Source organism: Pinus tabuliformis, chromosome 4_2, assembly GCF_031772625.1.
Source record: "Pinus tabuliformis cultivar Carrire ecotype Pingquan chromosome 4_2, CPIR1, whole genome shotgun sequence".
Lineage (NCBI taxonomy): Eukaryota > Viridiplantae > Streptophyta > Pinopsida > Pinales > Pinaceae > Pinus > Pinus tabuliformis.
Window position 1 is genome coordinate 1,099,539,861 of NC_142304.1, and position 13,751 is coordinate 1,099,553,611.

Genomic DNA, 13,751 nt, shown 5'->3' on the forward strand with positions numbered 1-13,751 from the left:
CCATGGTAGGAAGTTCAGTTACTACTTTTGATTTTCCCATTGGGAATCTTCAAGGCCAGGCTCTAATGAAAAGCATACCTTTATATGTACTCCCTACTTTTTAAGGTATGACCTCAAAAGACCCTAACACATTCCTTTTCGATTTTGATGTCCTTTGTAGAAGTTATGACTACACCACTCAAGAACAAAAATTGAATTTGTTTCTAGCAACATTAAAAGGGCCAAAAATGAGATGGTTTATGGGACTCGGTGGAGGGTCTATTGTTACTTGGGAAGAAATGAAGAAAGATTTTTTAGAAAAATACCAAGATTACTATCATTCTAGGGCCTTGAAGGATGAGATATTTGGACTTTTCGAGACACCAAATGAGAATTTGGAGGGATATGTTGAACACCTTCAGTACAATTTGCAAAGGTCTTAGCACAACAATTTGGATAAGGATATAGTTGACAATCTTGATTAAGGGAATGAGGGATGATTGCCTTAATATGATGAATGTTTTGGGGAAAGTAGATATATCTAAGGAGTCTTATGATGACATAGTTTAGATTTGTCAAAGGAGCTCCAAGGGATCTACTAGAAATCATACCATGACACATGATGCCTCTACCAATTTTTTGAAGTCAACAAATATTAGAGAAACACATGTAGAATTGGAAATTTGTTGGACAATTTCAAAACTAACATCATGAGTTCAATATATTCTCAACTTGATATGTTACAGGAAAAACAGAAATAGAGATAGGTTGAGAAAGCATTGGCCATTTTCTGCTCACAATGTAGAAAGAAGCACCCTTTGAGGGAATGCCTACTCAATAGTTGCACCATATGTGAATGTGATCATTCCACAAATCAATGTTCTTCATTACCTGGACTTAAGGAAATTTATAAGGACGTAGGGGAAGATGTTGAAGCAACCTACTTTGTTGGATCTAAAAATCCTTAGCAACCTAAACCACCAGGTATCATGCAAGACTATTTTTCTCTTTTCAATTCTTGGTATAATGTATATAATGTTCAACAACCACCCAAACAATTTCAATATCCAGCAGTTTCATGGCAGCCCCCCAACCCTTCTTCGGTTCAATTTCCTATGCCTTGGTCTAAGTGGCCTATTCCTTCATGGCCTCAACCTTGGCGAGGACCTTCTCTCCCAAGCCATATGCCTGTGTAATTACTGATGCAACAACAGATACATCTCCCTTCCAATGTGCCAATGAGTTCTCCTTTGTTGCGCCCTCCACTACCTGTGAAACCTAATCCTAACCCTAATAATAAGGCAGTAAAACATGTAAAATACTCAATATTCCCTACTTACTACATTTCACTAGTACAATGTAATGAGATTCAACTTTTCTCATGTAGGATAGTAACCCCCACTCCTCCTCCTCTCATAATAGAAAATGAGGAAGAAAACCTATTAGGAGACGAAGAGGTGATTCAAGGTTCTGTAAGAATATAATATGTAGTAAAAGTAGGTGATACACATAATGCTGAAACAACATATGAAACTATAGCGTCCAACACTATAGTTAGTGCTCCCATGATATCCAACGCCATTGTAATAGTAGGTGTTTCCCAAGTTGTGAAACCTGTAAAAACTACTAAAAGTGTGACGTCTTTGAGCCCTCCTTATCCTAAGAGATTAATTGAGACCAAAAATGTTCTCTAAATTGAATTTGACTTCTTAATATAACTAAAAAATTTCCATGTTCAGATTCCTTCAAGAAATTTGGGATGTTTCTATTTATGCTAAAATAGTTAAGGACTTGTGTGTCAAAGAATTAGGTAGGAAACCTCTGGATGTTTCCATTATGGCACCGGTGTTGTCCTTGATGGTAACCTACTCTTATGTCTACCCTATCTTGATGTTTGATGCCTTCATGAATGGATTTATATGCATATGTTTAATGCCATGATCAGCACTAGCTAGTCCATCTCCCGATTGAATGTCTACTTATGGCACATGACCTATATGTTTGTTTGTGGTCAACTATTATAGTATAATATTCCAGTGCAATAATGATGAACAATGTAGGAAGAGAAACACAACAATGATGAGATCACTTGATAATTGATATGCTTGATGTATCAGTACAATATTGATTTTACAAAGACTATAGAGGTTTAAGCAGGTGCCAAAAATCATAAAGAAGAAGTTAGGAAAATTTTCGCCCGAGCAGAGAAGGCCTTCTCTTATCCTCTTCCTAATGACATGGAGGGATTATGCATGCGGCCAAAGGGCTCTAAGAACATGGATAATGGATTGTGTGAGCATGCATAGCCATTAATTTTGTGTATTGTGGGTGCGGCCAGGCCTGTAGTTTCTGAAAATTAAAAACTAAGCATGCAACCAGGGTTTTTCCCATGTCTTTGTACATGCATGAATGGATTGATTTAATCAATATTACTATCATACTTTCTTTTCCTTCGTATTAGGAGAACCATGTTTTTTACCCTTGGTAAAAGTGGGATCAAATGCCTATATAAGGAGGATCGAATCAAAGCATTGAATGCACATTTGATGAACTTTATCCTTTGATATGTTTAGATGCACAGTGTGCACTAGTGAGGATCAATGCTCAGATGTCAAGGAATGGTCATGGACCTTTGTTTTCATTGAAGTTATGACTAAAGTTTTTTGGAGGATCAGATTTTTTTTTTTCCTGAATAATAAATGTGTGGAGCTATGATGGTTGATCTACTTAGTTGTTTTGCAGAGATCGTTTAGCATAGCATAGTATCTCTCCTTGTCTTGATTTATAGAATGTTGTGATTATACTTTTTATTCCATCATTTCTTTTATAGAAATCTAAGTATGCAGAAAATATCTTCAAATATCTATTAGTTTGTGTGGTTTGAATACATGGAGGTTGAAGGTTGTATAGGAAAAGGTTATAATTAATTTATCAATCTATCTTTAGCATTTGATAGAGGACATATCTTAGAGCGAATATCTATGATTTGATTTATTGCTACATGTTGAGTCTACCATTATGACTGGTATATGCAAAGATCTACGAGTTGGATCTTCTCTCATAATTGGTATCGTTTCTAGTGTGTTTGGGTTCAAAGACTAATGGTTGATAGAGGGTGTACTTCAATGATTGTCTTACCTTTATGACAATAAATATTTCTCTCTGACTGGTGTATGCAGTGAATGAAATAATTCTAACTAAGTATATGTAGGGATACCCTATATAGTGTTGTTTATTTTATTCTTCACATGTATGCATAAAATGTTGAGAGCTTGATGACATATCTATGTGTGTGATGACTCATTACTTGATAGTTGTTTATGTTGAAGAATCTAGGGAAAATAGGTGTAGTGTGATTATTCGTTACTTGATAGCAATTTGTGAAGTCTTTTTACTTCTTCTTGTTATCTTAATCTTCTTCTTATTATTATTAACGCATGTGTGTGTAATTCATCAAACTACTACCAAAACATAAGAACAAGAACACAAGATGTTGGCTCTCTGCTAGGGCCAAAACCTCTCTTCTCTTGAGAGGAAAAACCTTTGGTAAGTTTTCTCTTATTGAAGCTTCCTTCTTGATCAATGGCAAACCCTATACCCTTGACTAGAAGCACCTCCAAGCACAAGTCAAGTCCTTCCTTTTCTTTGCACTATGTTTCCCCGGCACTTTGTCTACCTCCTTCTAGTACTTCGTTCCTCGGCACTTCGTCCTTCTTCCAGCACTTCATTCTTCCTTCCATTGTAAGTAGATATTATAGAAGAGATACTTTTCCTAAGTGATATCCCTCACCTAAGGATACTCATTCCTTCTCTTGATCATCCGAGTTCCTTCTTGGTTTATGGTGGAAGGCTTAGTGTGACAGCCATGTATCCCTAATTCTCACACGTGTGAGAGGTACCCTAGAGAATTAGGGTCCTTTCACCCTTGATAGATAGAGTGTCTTCTTCGCTTAACTTGAGAGGCCTTGTAGGCATAATTTCTAACCCAAACAATGATGAGCATGTGACTATGACCATAATGCTGATATATCCATAGCCTGTCCTATATTTTCTCACATGTGTGACTATATTAACCCTAGAAAATAGTTCTTAAATCTTCGGTGATGACTTCTCCTTCTTCGTTGTCTTTGGAGGCTTTTCTTTCATCTTTGAAATTCCTTTTCTTGCATCCTTACTTCGCAGATTTCAGAGATATGAATGTGTTTTCTTTAGAGGAGTGGACAACCTCTATATATAGAGGATTGTCCCTCCTTTAGTCCTACTTATTTCTTTGAGGCTGACTAGTCTTCCTTTTCTGTGATAGGTGCTTTTAATGGTGCCATTGGTTTTTTTGAAGGTGTATTTGCTAGGGGAAGACTTGACTTTGCTTGGAGGTGTCTTCTTTGAGTTTTATACATAAATATACATAATGTAACATACCCTTAAGGTCTTCAACATAATTCTTTTGACTCTTTGACTCACCTATAGTACTTTAATATGTGCTAGACCTACTTCAATGAGCAAGAAACCCATTGACATATATTATAAAAATAATATTTCTTTTCTTGAATAAATACAAATATCAAAAGTAAATTTATGAAGACCAAACCTATTTACATTTCCTTCAACGCTCCCTCTTAACTAGGGAGGTATTCATACAACATTACAAGTTTTTTTGGATATTATCAATATTGAATAATTCACATAAGAGAAACTGGATTTGAAATCCATCTATTATAGCATCATATCCATCAACATTGTCATAGTGCAAGGCCTTGACTAACATCTCCATCTCTTCATGAGATCATGAGCTACAATGCTGGCGAGACCAATGATTTATAGACACCTTCATCATTGTCTCTCAAGGTACATACCCACCTAGGTGTTCTCTGAGTATGACCTTCTAGGACTATTCTTATCTTGGGTTCTGAGCCATCAAAGAATATTGGTCTTCTTTCCTACTCTTGTTTTGAATTCCCTACACATCCTCAAAGAGTATCGAATGCTAGATGATTACCCAATCCTCCCATTATTTCTTCCCAAGTGAAGACAAGAATGTTGTGTCTATCTTGTGTCTATATTTCCATTCATTTCCTTCATCTAGACTTACAGTTGTTAGTCATGGTCTAGTGCATGACCTGTTAGATGGAAAAACAAAAATGTCACTCCTTTGTAGTTGGGGGTGATCCAAAACTCCCTCTTGATTAGGGACTTGTCAAAGCTCCCTCTTAACTATGGAATCTTTCATTTATCAACAACTTCTTCTTCATGGGTTCTTCAACTACTTGATCTCCTTTCTTGCTTGATGTCATGAAGTCTTTGTTTGAACTTCATCTAGGTAGGGCACCATCCATTGATCACTTTCCTTCCTAGTTTGTCATGTCATTGATTCCTTCATGGAAAGTGTCTTTCTTGCCATACATCAGGTTTTCTTGTCATCTAGCTACTCCTTTGTCATCTGTCCATGCTTTGGAATACTCTTCTCATGGATGCTTCTTTGTACTTTCTTGTTTACATGCTTCGACCTAGTAGCCCATCATGACTTCATCATGGTATTGCTACAACATTGCTTTTTCTTTTGCTAGATGGATTCTTCATCAACACATATTTTTATAGTAGAATCAATTATCTGCATCTTTCATATCTCCAAGGCCTTCATAGTTGTCAAGGGTCCTTCCTTCCTTTGTCAAAGTTGTCCTACCTTCTTTCGGGAGATATCTTTAGAGTACCTTGTTAGATAGTGATTCTCGGTGATCATGGTGTTCTTCACATGCTTGATCTCTTTCTTCATTAGGTTCATCTTAGATAGATAGGTCAACCATCTTATGCTTCTTGCGAGAGAATTTCTTCATTGATTTCTTCCTCAACTAGTCAGCATTTCTTCTTGCTTTGTAGTCAAAAATCTTATACTCCTTATGTGAGCATATTCTTTTGTTGACCTTCATTGCATTGTCGTACATGCCTTCAAGAATGTCCTTGGTGAAAGAGATTATTTCATACTTGATCATGTTATATAACTATTCCCATGACTCAATAATATACAAATGATAACATGACTCAAATTTGATGCATACATACCTCATCTTGATTCTCCTTCGATCATCTTAGCTTAATTTGGTTGTCCTTGGTGTGGTTCTTATTTCTTCATCTTAGCTTGCCTGCATATCATCCTTTTCTTGAATCCCATGAATGGGATTCCCGATGAGACATCTGCTTTGGTTCATGAACATTATTTTAAAGATTCCATTATAGGATCTTAAAGACCCTTGCCTTGAAAATGTTTCTTTTCTTTTGATTATGGAGGTCTTCTAAGATTCTTAATCATGATCAATCTTATTTTATCATGGATGAGATCCTATACTAGGTATGCTCCTTCTATATGAATATATTGAGCTATATCTACGATGCTCCTATATTCTAGAAGATATTTCTACCCATGCATTCTTATTCTCATTATAAATGCTACATCTTCATGAGTATCTAGAACTATATGTACTTCATGCTTCTAGATTCTAGAAGATGTTTCTAGTCATGCAATTTTATTTTATTCCTACATGCTCCTATCCTACTCAAAACTTTGAAAGAAGACTTGAAGTAAAGAGTTTGACCTAGTCATAGTAGAGATCCGAAGGATATTCCTTCTTTTGCTTCTTGTTTTCTTCTTTTATTTCTTGAGTCACATGAGCTTATTCCATTTTCCTTTTGTTGTTGTTGTCCTTATTAATCTTAGGACAATTCCTTTTGCAATGTCCATATTCTTGGCATCCAAAACACTGGATTTTGGACATGTCTTTGCTTTTTGTTCTTCGTGGACCAAATTTGCAAAATTTACCCTTTCTTTTGGCCATGGTAGCAAATGCTTGCTCCTTTGATCCCACATCTTCCTTTTCTTTAAGTTTGGTTTCCTCTATCCTGCATAGAGACCACATTTCACTGAGTGTGGTTGCTTCCTTCTTGGCATATATTCTTGATTTTAAGTTGCCCCAATCCTCAAGTAGAGAATTGAGTACTACAGTTTTCATCTCTCTGTCAAACATGACTTCCCTAAGCTCTTGAAGTTGATCTCTCATTTTAGACATTTTCATGAAGTAGGGAGTTATTCCTTCCTTTTTTATCTTCATCTTGTACAATTAATTCCTTAGAGATATTACTTCTCCGACTGTGGATACCGAGAATAGCTCTACTAGCTTATCATAAATTTCTTTTGATGTTTCAAATTTGGAGACATAAGGAGTGAGAGAGTCTTTGATTGATTCTATTAGAATCCTTTGTGTTCTTGTCTCATACTTATTATACTTATTTAAGGCTTGAGTTGGTTCCTTAGCAGGGATAGTGATATTCTCTTTGATATGTTCTAGAAGTTCATTTGCCTTAAGAAGTAGATCAATCCTCTTTTTCCATGCAAGAAAGTTATTGGTACCTACCAATTTGTTTTTTTCCTTGCAAAAAGACATTGATGTATATTCAAAAGGGGACATATACTTACTTGATAGATTTTTGAGGTGTAATGGATTTGCTTTCTCCTTGAAGACTTGATGGCTTGTCTTCCTAGGATCTTGATGTTCTTCACGTTGCCTTCTCCAAGTGGACTTGTTTGATGACTTGTATCTTAATGTAGGTACTGCTTCAATTTGCTCTTCTTTGTAGGTGCCTTTATGTAAGGTTCTTCTTCTTGCTATGTAGACTTCCTTGATGAATGATGGATTGGAGACCTTATTGTCCTTTAAGTGATTGAGACTTCCAGGATTGATGCTTCAACCTTGTAGATGTCCTTCCTCGATAAGTGTTCTTGAGTTTCCCTTTCCTTGATGTTTCACCTTACCTCTGATACCATGTTGAAGAATCTAGGGAAAATAAGTGTAGTGTGATTCGTAGTTACTTGATAACAATTTGTGGAGTATTTTTAATTTTTATTGTTATATTAATCTTCTTCTTCTGCTTATTAATGCATGTGTGTATACTTCATCAAACTTCTACCAAAACATAAGAACAATAACACAAGATGTTGGCTCACTGCCAGGGCCAAAACCTCTCTTCTCTTGAGAGGAAAACCCTTTGGTAAGTTTTCTCTTATTGAAGCTTCTTTCTTGATTAATGCCAAACCTTAGACCCTTGAATAGAAGAACCTCCAAGCGCAATTCAAGTACTTCCTTTTCTTTGCACTATGTTTCCCTGGCACTTTTTCTACCTCCTTTCGACTTTTCATTCCCCAACACTTCGTCCTTCTTTTGACACTTTGTTCTTCCTTCCATTGTAAGTAGATCTTCTAGAAGAGATAAGTTTCCTTAGTAATATCCTTCACCTAAGGATACTCATTCCTTCTCTTAATCATTTGAGTTCCTTCTTAGTGTATGGTGGAAGGCTTAGTGTGACAACACTATAGCCCTAATTCTCGCACGTGTGAGAGGTACCCTAGAGAATTAGGGTCCTGTTACTTTCGATAGAGAGAAAGTCTTCTTCGCTTGACTTGAGAGGCCTTGTAGGCATAATTTCTAACTGAAACAATGATGAACATGTGATTGTGACCATACTATTGATATATCTGTAGACTGTCCTATCGTTTCTCGCACATGTGACTATATTAACCCTAGATAATAGTCCTTAAATCTTCGGTGATGACTTATCCTTCTTCGCTGTCTTTGGAGGCTTTTCTTTCGTCTTTTAACTTCCTTTGCTTGCCTCCTTACTTCCTAGATTTCAGAGATATGAATGCATTTTCTTTAGAGGAGTGGACATCCTCTATATATAGAGGACTATCCCTCCTTTAGGCCGACTTGTAGGTCGACTTACTGCTTTGAGGATGATTTTTCTTCCTTTGTTGTGATAGGTGATTTTAATGGTACCATTTCTTCTTTTGAAGGTGTCTTTCCTAGGGGAAGACTTGAATTTTCTTGGAGGTGTCTTCTTTGACTTTTATACATAAATATACATAATGTAACATACCCTTAAGGTATTCAACATACTTCTTTTGAATCTTTGACTCAACTATAACACTTTAACATGTGCTAGACCTACTTTAATGAGCAAGAAACTCATTGACATATATTATAAAAATGATATTTCCTTTCTTGAATAAATACAAATACCAAAAGCACATTTATGAAGACCGGACCTAGTTACATTTCCTTGAACAATTTAGTGACGCGATCTTCATTTTTGGTTTACATTTATTGACAAAATAATAATATATAGTTCATATTTGACATTGCGACCTTATCCTTACGTGATGACATTATATGGGGTAGAGATCTATTGCTTCTTCATGAGATTCATATGGTATATTAGTGATTATATTGATACTAGGAAACAATTTTGTGCAGAGATATCTTGGCATTGGTTTCTTGGTTGCATGTGGCAGAGCTTGTTTTCTTGAATGTATGGTGCTTTGTAATGGCACATATGATATTTTTTTGGTAGAGGCTATTGTCATTTGCGGGGTAGATCTGAGTCTGTGTCATGGTTTATCCTTAATATGCAGTGATATATGCTTGGCAGTCACATTAGTATTGCCTTTATCCTAGATCAGTGGTATGGCTTGTTGATGATTGATGAGATAATGATATATGCCTTTCAGAACATATTGTTGGACAAAGATCCTTTATAATTTTTTCTATTCATTCTTCTGTTCTAGATTTATGAGCATGATCTGATATTGCATGGTAAAAGGTTGTAAGGGCATATTGAATTAACTTAATATAGATGAGCAGTATTGTCTTGGATGTTGTGCATGACTCTTCATAGTTTGGAAGTGGACAATTTGTTGATGTGATTTGACAAGAAAAAGTTATGAGAAGGTTTTTTTTAGTTTGATGTATTCAATGATTAGTATTGGCATCCTTGGAACATTAAAATTGGTTCTTGGAATTTGGTGATTCGATGCTTGTATTGCCCTGGTTACAATGTATTCAGTTGTGATTCAGTGGCTTGGTAATTGACTGGCTTGGTATTGGTATTTTTGGTATATTGGTTTGGTCTGATTACAGTGACTGGTTTACTTCAATGATTTATTTAGTATTTAGTATTCAACTATTCATATTAGCATAGTGGTATTCAGCATTGGCATTGGTTTACAATGACTCTATTTGGTATCTTGGCACTAGGATTCAATGATTAGTTTGGTGTTCAGTTTTGGTATTGGTTTGAGCTTATTTTCAGTGTGGGTCTAGTTTGAAAATTGATTAAAGGTGGCCTATAGGTTTTGATGGTTGTTTGAAGTAGGGGGGTCCAGTGTGAAAAAATGTGAAACGCGATCCATGAGAAGTTGAGGGTTTTAGCCTTCAGTAAGCGATTCAAAGCTTCCTTTTGGTAGGAGTTAGTAAACTTGATCAGGGGTTGTAGATCCCTTCTAGTGGGTGCTGGAGAACGAGTGGAGGTTATAGCCTCTTGTAGGTAGGAGCCTACATGCTATCAAGAGTCTATGCTAGTACAATACCATAATGTAATGTGTTGTATTTGTTTCTTGAAGGCAATTATTGGCTGTGAAAATGCACCAAGAAACCAACTCGACCAATATTTAGGTTCAAGATGGCCCTTGAACTAGAGGGGGCTCCCTTAAGTGTTACGAGGCTTTTTAATGTTGTTCACTATCATTGGACAACAACCTATGAAGCACAATGGCCAAATATAGGGGTGTTTTATAAGTGGTTGCTAATGAGTGATGAATGCCTACTCACAAACAAAGCCCTCTCTTGTAGAGACCTTATCAAAGTGCCAGCATTCAACTATGGTAGAAAAACATATCTTGAAAGGTTTTGATGGAGGAATGGAGGAGAAATTAGAGAATTATATATCCTCCATAAATAGCTAATTATCTAATCAAGATTAGAATCGTGTATAAGGATCTCTACAACAAACAACAATGCATCTAAGAATTTGTATAGAAGCAACAATCTATAGATTTAGAGGGATCAACAGTGACATATTGTCACCATGATCTACTCAGTAAAGATCATAACGCTGGAGTAGGTTGTCAGGGAGGTTGATACTCAACCTAGCCTTGCCCAGTGTCCTATAAAACCTTAAAAATATGCAAAAACAAGATATGTAATACTGGAAGCACAAAATGTGAACAATTTATGTCATAAAATGGAAGCCATAAAATTTTGATTAAAAATTCTTCAAAAGAAGTATTTACAAAAATGTCAAGATTTTGGCTTCAAAATCCAACCCTTTCTTATTACAAATCAAAGAATATATAGAGAAAAATATAATCCTGAAGTTGTTACAAGCTTCCAGGGATAAAATCCTAACAATTAAATTAAAAATAAACATAATCTCTAATTAGTTGCAAGAGACTTGGAAATGTTCCCTAATTTTATGCTATTATTCATTAAATTCCTTTAAATCTGAGATGTTCTTTATTCTTCTAATCCTTGCCCTTTTTTTTTCCAACTGATATTTCACTGACCAAAATTTTCTTGAGAATGGTAAACTAAAACCTTCATTTGCCACCTATCCCTTTAAATTTTCAAATGTTGATTTTCTTTTGCTAATGTGGATCTGGTAAACTTGATGCACTAAAGTGTTGCCAACTGTTAAGATTTGAACGTTGATTTTCCTCCAAAGAATACTTTTCCATATCATTTTATTAGGATCTGGACAAGTCAATTCTAATTGTAAAGATAATAATGCATATCCTATTCCTTGGGAATAAAAGACTCCTATAATTCTTATGTAAGCATTCATGTTCCATATCTTCAGAAAGTTTTTACAATCAAACGGTTTGTCACTAATATAGAGACCCTTTTTAAGTTTGAAATTTATGAAGGTTGGATAACCATAGCCAATACCAACTACTCTTTCAAGAGTAGGTTGCTTTCTTGTTGCTGACCACATCTAGAAAATAGATTTCTTCTTTAGAACACTTGTTTTTTATAATGCATCCAAACCTATAATCTTCATCACTTGAGTAACATTCATCTCAAGTTGCTCAAGAGAAAAATATTCAATCATAGAAGTTGTTTTTGCACCTTCACTAGGCACAAGATTCTCCTTACTAGAGCCAAAAACAAAGATTGTAGTAAATCCTTGCGCATTAAACTTGTTCATCAGATTCTTCTTTGAATCATAATTGACTTGACCCATATTCACAATCTATTTCATATATTTGCCACAAAAATTTCTTGACCTCTTATGATTACCCTTGAACATAGAGAAAGCTCAGAAGAATATGGTAGATAACTTCACCTGGATCATAGTTCTTCTCTAGCATGTTCTGCAAGACCTCTGCAGACTGCTCTATTCTATAATTCTCACATAGACACACAAGTAAATTATTGAGTATGTTCAATCAACCAAGTGACCTTCCCCAACATTCTTTTCAATATTCTCATTACAGTATCAATTTTATTTTAATGTTGAGACAATGTAGACAAATATTAAATTTAACGAAGTTGGGATTGTAACCATTGTCTAATAAAAACTAGATAATGTCTTTGACCCTTTTAGGCTTGTCTTCATGGTACAGAAAACTAACAATTGTATTGTAAATAATAGAATTAGAATTGTGACCAAGTCCCTTTTTTTTTGAAAACTCTTACTGCCTCCTCCATGTTTCCCTTTCTATTGAAACAATTTTATTAAGGATTTTAGAGTAATGGGCTCGATGGAATGACCTTTGTTTTATATCCATAAAGAAATTATCAAATAACATAAGGGAATGGAATATGTTTTACATTCTCATTGATGATATAATGATATAATATCCAAGATCATTCTTAATTAAGACACAAGCTTTGTTTTCTGTTGTCGTGGACAAAGTGCCAATATGATCATGTTTTTCCTTAGAGCCTTCATTTTTGCAAACATCTAATCTTGAGTAAGCATTTTTCAACTTCTCCCAATAGAACTATGGTTTCAGCTACATTTGTGTTTTTTAGATGTCTCTTTGGTGGTCCATGGTGGAGACTAGATACTATCATTATTGAATCTTCCAATTTTGTGTGCATGATCAGGATTGCCATAATTCTTAGTTATCTGAGATCTTGATGCCTCTTTGACACATTCTACATCTTTCCTTCCTCTCATACCTTCATTTTCACTTTTACAAGGGAGTTCATAAAAAACACAGGTGTAGAAAATCATTGCAGCACAAACTGCTCTTCTTGAGGTATTGAATTTTAGCTTCCTTAGTTTCAAGCATTCCCAAAGTACTTCGAATTAACTTATCTTTGATGTAAGACAAATATAAAAAGTGGCACTTTGATTTGTTGCAATCATTCAGTTCCTCTTGGAACGTGAGATCAATATGTCTCAAATTTCGATGAATAAAAACTATGTTCTTTTAACATATTTCCCAATGGATGGTGTTTTTCTTTTGCTGGTTGTTCAACTGTTGCTTTTGCAAGATTGTAAAGAGAGACTGTAGCTGTTGCCTCGTATCTACTCCAAGAAAACTCAAAAAATACAATTAAATGCATATACACTTATGATTGCATCAACTTCCCTCTTATCCATAAATTTGGCAAATGAGTTTAGAGCCTTTGCACTAGAGATTAAAGAGTGTGAACTATGACTAGAAACCTCAAAATCTATGTCAGTATAACAACTGAACTACCATATCATGCTATTGAAAAATATAAGCAAGGCTATAGAACACAAAATTCCAATCATCAAAGGATTCCCAAAATAATTTTAGGCCAAACTTATTAGACTTAACTTGATTACTCTGGCCATCAAATATTTTTCTTGTTCCAAAGTTGAATCGTGTTCCAAAGTGTTGATTTGATAATTTTGAAATTCCTCCCTCAATGGATGGTGATATCTCAATGGATGGTGATATTTGGGGCATCATG